Genomic DNA, 10,487 nt, shown 5'->3' with positions numbered 1-10,487 from the left:
TTTGTGAAACAGAATTTAAGAAAGATGTGTTTTGAAAACTAGGGAGGATGGTGGTGATGGTACCTGTTGTAGAGTTTGATGAATAAACTGAACAGGAATACTTGGGCTCAAAGTAAGATGCTGTGTTGTGTTCTTCTTTTTTTGCTCAACAGAAAGAATAGCAATAATTATACAAATAAAAAAAGCCCTTTCCAGAAAAAGATCTCTAAAATCAAAGCCTATTAAAATCTGTAAAATGACCTCTGTTCTGTTCTGGAAAATAAGGATGGTGCTGATTCTCTTTCTTCCTCCAAATAACAAATAGCTTTGGACATATTCAGCTGCATTCCAACCTTCATATACAGATGCTACCATAAGTATACATTCACTTTCATTTCTTTTTTCCAAGTATAATAACGGAATAAACGATAAGAAAATTCTTAGAAGACTCATTTTTACATTCTCTATGGCCAGGTTATCAAGATATTTCTTCTCTGGATTTTGGAGATGATATTTATTGTTACAGCTCAAGTTCATCAGCAGACTTGTTATCAAAAATCCTTCTTTCTCCTACTGTCATGCTGACAATGCTAAAAGCATTATACATCTAAACTTATTACTTATTGATTTATTAAACCTGTAGAATTTCAGCCATAAGATTTAACTTACTTTCCATTGCAGATTCAATTGATGGTTTTCAATGTATCTTACAAAACAATAGAGAACTAAGCACTCTGTGGGTAGTTATTCTTGGACAATTTAATCTTCTGTTTGATAAACAAGGAATATAAACGTTGGGGAGCTCATGAAATAAATCCTTCTCGGAAAAGCTCTCATTTTTTGCCGACTTTCAGCCTTCTGTTTCTATTATCTTTTCAATTTCTCATTGTGGCTTCCAAAAAGTAATTGAGATTTGACCTGGTGGTTCAATATATCTCAGGTTATGAGTTCACGTTTATGTACTACTGCAGTTCGTGCCGTCTGCAGGCTTTGTGTATAAACATCATGAGCCAGATCACTATTTGCTGTAGACTGGTCTAACTGCTCAGATTTCAGTAGCACTACAGCTGTTTACATCAACAGAGGCTCTAGACACAAATTCCAAACACGAGTGGCATATCTCAAGTATCTTTCATGAATTCAAAGGAATTTTTATCTGAATGCTAAAGCAGGACTTACCTAACCCTCAAGAACACTACTTTTTAATGGATATTTTCAATTTATTTATTCTTTTTTTTTTTTATCACACATGCCATGACTATCTCTGTAAAGATATCTCTGTAAAATAGGAGTTAGGAGAATACCACTGTTTCCTGAGAAGGCCACTCCATGACTGCTTGGCATAAGGATACAGATATTGTTGACCAGGAAGCCAAAATGGTATTACTTTCAAGTGTCTGGTTATGAACACATACGTACCACATGTGCCACCTTCCTTCTTGTTTTAGTGAAACTGCTTTCAGCCAGCTAGTAAAACACAGTGGTTATAATTAAGATGCCAACTGTTTTTTACAGGTAAAATATTTTCTGCTATGAATGGAGAAAACATCAATCATTGTGTTATAACTGTCTACAAATCCTAATTTTTATTGACAATCATTATATTTTGACTAATGACATGTTAACTTATGCATAGGCTGTGAAACGTCTTTGAGATTACTTATATCCATTGCCTACCTTTTTTTTTAATCAATGTTGCATTGCCAGCTGAGTATACTACTGAAAGTAAAAGACCTTTGGAGAAGATTTTCAGAAGAAAAATTGATTAAAATGACCTTATATATCTTCTGCTTTACTGCTGATTTCTCTAAAGTGACTCTCACTGGTTATCAACCAGTTACAATAATTACCTCTGATCACCACAAAAAAGTGAATAGAATTTCAAACTCATCCTTTATCACAAGAACATCTGATAGGAAAAGAAATAATGCATACAATATAGAGTGCAGGTATCTTAGGTGCACAGAGACTCCAGATAGAGCAAAGGAAATGGTTATGGATATGGTTTTTATATACATTGCCCTATAGTCATCTGTCCTCATTTGGCTCTCAGAAGATCAACCAACCAAAAAAGTTAAAAATAAAAAGATAATTTTAAGAAAATGAAGCAATGGTTAACTCTGAGCAGTTTCCCCAGCTCTGTTCACTAGACAATATAATCCATTCCCAAGTGAGAACAAAAGAAGTGAATATAAGGAGCAGAGTAGCAGCATATGTGGATAAAGAAATGGCTTCTTTTGGAGGCAATTACAGTGTTAGATATTGACAGGACTGAGCTCAGTTACAGAAGTCTGTGTTTACATAATCCATTGTTTTTCACTGGAATTGTTGGTATGAAGTTTAGCCATCTCTCCTGTAAGTGAACTACATAAATGCATTGGTGCATTCTCAGAAAAAAAGAAAAAAAAAACAAACATACCTTCCACGTTTGGCACATGGACTAGTTGTATGCCTAAACTAATACCTGCAGAGACACAATTTTCACACGAGGATATAGAGTTTCACTTCTTCCTCTGTCACTTACCTTCCTGGCACCCTAACTAAGTGTGCACAGACTGTTGCTTTCATAATATCATGAGCATTGCCAGTTTTGTCTTAAGTTTCTCACCAGAATCTGCTGATGAAGGTGGCATATCAGATATTTGTAATGCTCTTTGCAGGGTATCATTCATGATTGCTCCTGAAGAAGGAGCTCAGGATCATTTAGGTCCAAATCTCAATTCTGTTACTGACTACTCTGGTTGAGTTCCAAAAGTTATGCAGCCTCTCTACCTCAGTTTCTTTCTGATCAGGGAGCAGAAACACCACTGCCAAAGTATTAACAGCATTTTATACTGCATATTATGGGGATCAATACAAAGATGCTTTTATACAGCATGGAAAATTGAATGTTATTCAGCTACGCTTTTTTGGGATGCTGAAAAACATTCAGCAATTTTGAGGACGTTTTCTTCCTGCAGCTTATTAATACCAAGCACTTGTTTCTATTTGCCAGTTCTAGTGAACTAGCAAGCTGCCAAGGTGCTAATGAGCATGCAGCCTGAATAGTAATTCCAGTGCCACTGGTGATTATGATTAGGAACACTCCTGAATATAGATGGTGCTGTCTTGACCCCTGTCTCTGCCCTCAATTTGAATGAGTTCTACTCTACTCCAAAAGATTTTTCATCTCCTTTAACAAAAAATTTTAGAACATTTTGTTTTGTTTTTCAATAAAGCGTACTGTCACTTCTGACATAAGAGAGAAGTGGGTAAAGATTTGCTTCCATACTCTAAAATTGCTCGAGATCAAACCAAGCACTGAAGCAAATGAAGGTAGCTGCTGTCAGACACTATTTGGAGCCCTTCCATAGCTGCAGAATTGTGATTATGGTAGTTGGATTTCCTTTTCTTTCCCATCCCACCAACTCCTTGTCTTCCACTTCTGTTCTACTTAACAATTTATGTAAGAGTGTGAAGTGTGGCTGTACAAGCCAAAATAATTTTGAAAGGCAAAGCACTGAGTCCAGCTATCAGGGACCAAGATTTTCTTGTGAGAGAGCTTAATAAAATAACGTTATTAGCTACTATTCTCCAGTCTCACTTTGTGAAATAGGATTTGGCAGAGTATGACTTAGGGTTCATGAGTATTGAACGTCTGCTGGGCTGAATGCATTTCACTATAAGCAGCATGTCAGATCATTCTCCTTTCAGACTGGCAATGTCTATATTGGTCTAGGCTTCAAGCAGAAAAGTTGAGCTCTCTCCAGTGTAATGGTTCCTGTCAAATTCAAGCAACATGGACAATAGCATGACAGCCATGAGTATTTTGTTGTAATCATGAGGAATACAATGAACAGTATGTTAAAAATGAAAAATAGTTATCTTTGTCCAAGAAAATATGTAAGAATATGTAAGAACATAGCACTATGGAATACAATATGTTTCAATCCTTATAACTGTAGGACAGGGTCCACAGGATCAGCAGAATAACCATTTCCCCACTTCTGACTAAAACAAGCTACAGTACCAACCCAGTGTGCTCCTCTTCATTTGCTGCTCATCTTGCTGGTTTCTGCTATTTGCTTATTCAAGTAAGTAAGTGTAGTAATTTGTAATCCAGTTTACCCGTAGGCTGAGATGTTTAAACTACAGTCTGGCATTTGTTGGCTTTTGGTTTTTATAAAATGTTCTCCTTCATAGTTATGTTTATCAAGAAAAGTAGATTTAGTGACATTTTTCACAAAGCCAAAGTTCTCTAAAGGTCACAACTATCAGGCAAGCATCAATAATTATAATAGACACTGATATAAGAACTTAAGGCTACTTACCCTGTGTGCAGGGTGATGCTGGAAAAGATTACATTTGGTTGTTTACACCATACATTCCTTAGGAAAAATCATTTCAGAAGGTTCACTTTATGAGTGGGAGAAAAAAAAAGACACCTTCCTATCACACCTTCTATTCTGCTCTTATCATAGGTGCTAAATAACAAAGACAAACTGAGATAATACAAGATATGTTCACAGAATCACAGAATCACAGAATGGCCCAAGTTGGAAGGGACCTCAAGGATCATGAATCTCCAACCTCCCTGCCACAGGCAGGACCACCAACCTCCACATTGAATACTAGACCAGGCTGCCCAGGGTCCCATCCAACCTGACTTTGAACACCTCCAGGGATGGGGCATCCACAACCTCTCCGGGCAGCCTGTTCCATCAGCTCACCACTCTCATAGTAAAGAACTTCCCCCTGACATCCAAGCTAAATCTTCCCTCCCTCAACTTAAAACCATTTCCCCTTGTCCTGCTGTTATTCACTCTTTCAAAGAATTGACTCCCCTCCTGTTTATAGGCTTCCTTTAAGTACTGAAAGGCTGCAATTACATCACCCCGCAGCCTTCTTTTCTCCAGGCTGAACAAGCCCAGGTAGGTAAATACCAGAGTGGACTTTGTAAGACAAAATGTACAATAGCAGACAGAGAACTTCCTTAGATAATAATGCATCTTTCACCAGTAACTGATGGTGAAGGATGAAACTGATGAAACTTTCATCTATCTATCCCCAGCAGAAGCTTTTAAAATCTCACTCGACACTAAAAGGTAGAGGGATCATTCCTGTGCTCAAAATGGTTCTTAAAACTAAGAAAGCATTCTATTTGGAGCAGAAAATGAAGTTTACAGAGCTCATTATTTCTTTAAGTGGGATACTCATTATCTGCTGATTGAAAATAGTTCTTTAATATCAAACTCTGCCATGTCTTCAGGTTTTGCTTTGTTTGCAGTGGAAGTGGGAGAGACCAGCACTTCCTATGATGGTTACAGCACAGAACTTTATGCTTGTGAACAGCCAACTTCATTAAAGAAGAAACGATATCTAGTATTTTCTAAATATTTTCTACAAGTACTTCTAACAAAAAAAAAAAAAATTAAAAATTCCAGGACAAAATCTTAGATCTAGATGGCTATCTTAGAATCAGTGTATTCATGGATCCCTGAATCCCGGGCTGCTGGATTTTTCCTAAGGCTACAAAACTAAGTATTTTACAATAATGTTAAATCGTGGCTGTTGGTAATAGCCCCTGACCAACTACAGAGATTTGCTTGGTTCCTGGTGTACACTGCTTATCCTGTCACATAGATAATTGGATGCAGAGTTCCCTATCCTAGTAATCAAAGGTTTGCCAGATCTTTTAAAATGTTCTGTAGGCAGAATGTGAAAAATAACAGAAACCAAGACATTGAGACCAAACTTTACTTCTCCAGCTGGTTGTCCATCCACTTAAGCATCTTCCTTACCTACCGTCATTCTAAAACCAGATACTGTTCACAAAAGCTAAATGTTGTCCTCTAAAACCACATGCAAGACAAAATTTTCAAATTAAAAACTTGAAATTTTCTTCAATTAATAGAAAATAGAGTATTAGTATTCAGATGACAAACTACCTCTTCTAAAGCCTTTCAGTTCAAGTTAAGCCATTTTAACCACAGATTTTATGTCACAGATCAATGTTTAACACTTAATCCTTAATTCCAAAAGGAAGTGAAAATCTAGTTTAGATTAACTAATTGCATTTCTGATTTTGATCCAATTAAATCATACATCATTAAATCATACATCCTCAAAAGATATATGGATATTTAAGAAATCTTATTACCCAGATTCTGAATTCTGATACAGAATTATGGGGGACAGGGTGGGGGGGGAGAAGAAAAAGAAAAGATCATTTGAGCAGGAGGGAATTTAGAAGTGAGAAAACATCACTGTTAACACCTAAATTCAAGACTTCTGTGACTACAAATTTTCCAAGATGTTGTTGCTGATTGCTAGGCTTTACCAAGCACTACTGATTAGTTCATTAAATAAATGTTTCATTAAGGAAAGCAATAAAGCACACAAATGCCTGTATTTCTAAATAGACACTATTTCACTAGATCACCAAAGTCTGAATGAAAGTTAGCCTTTCAGTAGATGCATAAAACACTGCCTGATGCTCAACCAGAAGGGTGAAACAAACCATGCTTCTGGTAGAAACAGTGCCAAAGGCAAAATCTTGAAGTGTCATAAGAGATGACATGAACAGGGAAATGTCTGTTTACAAATAGTAAAAAAAAAAAAAAGCACCTATTTCCTCTGCTGTCTTGAGCTTTTTGGTATCCAAAATGTAGGCAAAGTTTCCTGTGTCTTTAACACATGCTTACAAGAATAAAGAATGCATTTCTACCTGTAGTAATCATTCTACTCCATAGAATGTGACCACTATCAAGTAGAGATTACATCCACCTTCATGTGGCAGATGTAACTGGGAGCCCTATCATACGTTGCTTGCTGCATAGGAATTATTTCCTGCAATGTGCTGAGTTTTACACAGCAACATGCAGGAGTGTTTAGCACATCCATCATATGGCAGAGACTGGAAGTCTGTGGAGAAGAAAAACAGTCCAGTAGCGTTCTAGGAGCTTTGTGATAAATTCTCCAATGTCAAAGATAGTGGCAGAAATCTGAAACCCTGAAAGAGATAATAAAGTGGCTTGTGTGGAGATAAGCAATGTAATCACAGACAACACTTTTGAAAAAGAAAGCAAGCATGTACATTTATGTTACAGTCATTAATAGTATGAAACTAGCTATACGCCAATGCTGCAACAGAGTTAATGAATGCTAATGGAGTAGTCAGGAAAATACATGGCACTTTGTCAGAGAAGGACAGAATTTGACATTGAAAATCAATATTAAATAGTGCATTTAGTATTTAGGTCATCCTAAGAAAAAGATCTAGCAGAAAGAGCTTCCCAAAAAGGGCAATGAAACTGATCAGAAGTGTAAGAAGATTTTCATTTAAAGGAGGAGAAAAGATTAGGACTTTTTGACCAGCGATGAGATAAGTATTAGCAGATAGAACACAATCAGACATTAAGAGCCAGGTCTGCCTAATGGTGGAGTCATTGGGAAGTCTTTCATTAACTTCAGCAGGGGCTGGAGCATGCTCCCTGTCAGATAATTATGGTGATTCTTTCATGACAAAGGAACAGAGAAGATACTAAGTTAAATGTACAATGAAATCTTGTTTGCCACCTGAAGTACACTATCGAAACGAGAACTTGCAGAAAAACAAGGACAGTATTCACATTTCTGCTAGCTATGAAAGTGCATACAGACAGCAATCGTGGCAGAGAAGCATCCACACAAACCTTTCAGAGACAGGAGGAGCAGCTCAGAAGTAGTTAACATATAGCAGATGAGACTAGGAAAAATTTCTTCTCAGCAAGAGCAGTGAGGCAGTGGCACAGGCTGCACAGGGAGGTGGTGCAGTCACCATCTCTGGAGGTGTTCAAGAGTCGTGTGGATGTGGCACTGAAGGACGTGGGCAGTGGGCGTGGTGGAGGTGGGCTGAAGGTTGGACGAGGTCATCTTTTCTAGAGGTCTTTTCCAGCCTTAATGACTTTAAGATTCTATGTTGGTGCAGGATAACATGGGGCAGAGCTTAACAGATGTATTTGTGGGCTCCCCTCCTTTCAGAATGAGGAGTTTGCCCAAATCAGCAGCTCCACTGGTGCCACACAGAATGCTCGAGCTTCTGTGGAGGTGCTGAGGAGTGGCTTAACTGGTTTCATGCTGGAAAACATCATTCCTCATGCTCATCCAGTCAGCAGCCTGAGTTCAACAAGAAATTCTTGAGCATGTGTAAAAATTATGATGGTAATTGTTTTTAAGTGATTTCTCTAGAGGCAGCATAGAGGTAAAAAAGTCTAAATGCTCACCTTAAGCATATGCCTTTTTCTCTATTAAGTTTCCTCTAGTGCTCTTCGTGTGATAATTACTGTTTCTAAACTGCTAATTAAGCTTCTGAAGACAGAAATGCTTGATTGTAGTGAGTTTCAAAACACTGGTGCACTGGGAGAAGGATTTTATCCTTGAACTCCACCTGAAGATCAGCACTTCCGAGTTGTTATACAGCATCATTTGATCAATCCTACATGTTTTTCAAAACCATCTTTCAAAATTCATTTCTGACCAGAAATGATTTTGTATCACGCGAGGCTGCAATTTGTAAGGAGAACTGTCATGGCTAGGGCCTTAGTTCTCATCTTTTCATAGAAAGGCTTGAGTTGGAAGGGACCTCAAAGACCATCTAAATCCAACCCCCAGCTGCAGGCAGGATTGCCGACCACTAGATCAGACACTAAATAAGGCTGCCCAGAGCCCCTATCCAACCTGGCCTTGAGCACTTCTAGGGATGGTGCACCACAGCTTCTCCAGGCAGCTGTGCCAGCATCTCACCGCCCTCTGACGAAAGCATTTCCTCCTAATATCTAATCTACATCTCTCCTCTTTTGTTACTCTTTGCTATGAATCTGACTACCTTTGAAATCTCTGCCTGAAAACATGAAATTGTGTTTGGTCCCAGAAGACCCTCATCTCATCGCAGAGCAGTTAATACCATCTTGGAATCATGCTCCCTTTTTCCAGCCTTCTAAAAATGTTCTCCAAAATGCTGGGAGTAGTGCAAAGCAGATACAGTAACAGAAAAGGTGAGCACACCTTCCCACTTTTTCTGCTATGAGATGGGCCTCAGTCATTTGTCCAAAGGACAGCATTTGGGAGGTAATAGTTAAGGCTAAGAAACCTGAGAAAGGCACAAAGCACTTACCCAACACAGACATAAAAAAGAACAATTACAATAAGTCTGTAAGCTTGTTAAGTGCAAATCTGTACTGAATTCACATATACTATGCTAATCTGCAAGTACTGAGCAATTGTACCCAATCATTTTTGGGTAATGCTGAAATGTGACATGCAAGGGAAGGAATCTGGAAGGGAAAGGAATGCAAAGGGAAGGAAAACAGAAGAAAAAAGAAAAAATACCAACAGGAGCTTTTCCTGAGACAGTCTTGTATTGTGATCGGAAATGATTAATTAAAATTAAAAACCTGGAGATGAGTTTCTGGTATCTACCCACCAGATCTGAAACTTCTTTTTAAAGGATAAATCCTTTTCCTTTACCGCTGTCTGCTGCTGTCTGATGGCAAAGCTGGCTTATTCTTTCAAGGAGTTTTTCAGGAACAAACTGCGGCCTGTGACCAGGCACGACACAGGGAGCTGATGTGATCACTTTGTCATGAAGTTGTTCACCTGGCCTGAATTTTACTTGCTGCAGCTAACACATAACTGAAATCTCCTTTTATTCAGGCTGTTACACAAACTAAGGGATACATGCTGCAGGGTAGTTAAAAACATAAAAAATTGGTTTTCTTTGCTGATGATTCGATTCAGGCATATATTTTTGAAATATTTGTGCACTGATAAACACAACTGCCTTTCGGCAGATCTGACGCAGTGCTTGGGGGGGTTGGGTTGTCAGTGGAGTACAATAGATGAACCTTTTTAAAAAAAAGTCTGATATTTTTGTGTCAGCCTTCCCGTCCAAGCTGCCAACAGCAGGAAGTCCTTTATGAGCAGAAACACCTGTGGATTTTTCTCATTTTTGTGTGCATACCTCAGTGTCCCTAAGTGCATTCCTTGACTCGTGACTCCTTGCACAAGGTCAAACTCGGCCCTATTGTTCCGTGAGACCATGGGGCAAACATTTGGCCTCCAGGCCCTGTCGATGGGAATTCTTGCACGGGGTTAATTACAGCAGCATTTTGAATGGTTATCAAAAATCACTCTTGAAAAATACTTTGGAGATTACAGTTCAGGTCTTATCACAGAGCAACTTCAATAGTGAGCAGCAGGGTAGAGTTGGCCTGGGGCTTGCTGTACCCCCAGCTCGCACCCTGTTGTTGGGAGCAGGGCAGGCACAAGCCGTCACACCTGGAGAGGTCCTATTTTGTTGTCACTACCTCAGACGGTATCTCACACGCACATCACGTTCCGCGCATTGACGCTGCCTTTGTGGTTCCAAGCATGGTGTAACTATTGATCCCAGCAGCGGAAAAGATAAAGAACAAAACAAAACTGGGGGCTGGGAGCTTTCATTTACGAGGTTGGAGAGCTCCTCCAAGCTTCCCGGTGCTCGGCGGGCG

This window comes from Meleagris gallopavo, chromosome 1 (genome assembly GCF_000146605.3).
Source record: "Meleagris gallopavo isolate NT-WF06-2002-E0010 breed Aviagen turkey brand Nicholas breeding stock chromosome 1, Turkey_5.1, whole genome shotgun sequence".
NCBI classification, from domain to species: domain Eukaryota; kingdom Metazoa; phylum Chordata; class Aves; order Galliformes; family Phasianidae; genus Meleagris; species Meleagris gallopavo.
The sequence above is the reverse complement of the archived record's forward strand: the minus strand, read 5'-3'. Positions refer to the sequence as shown.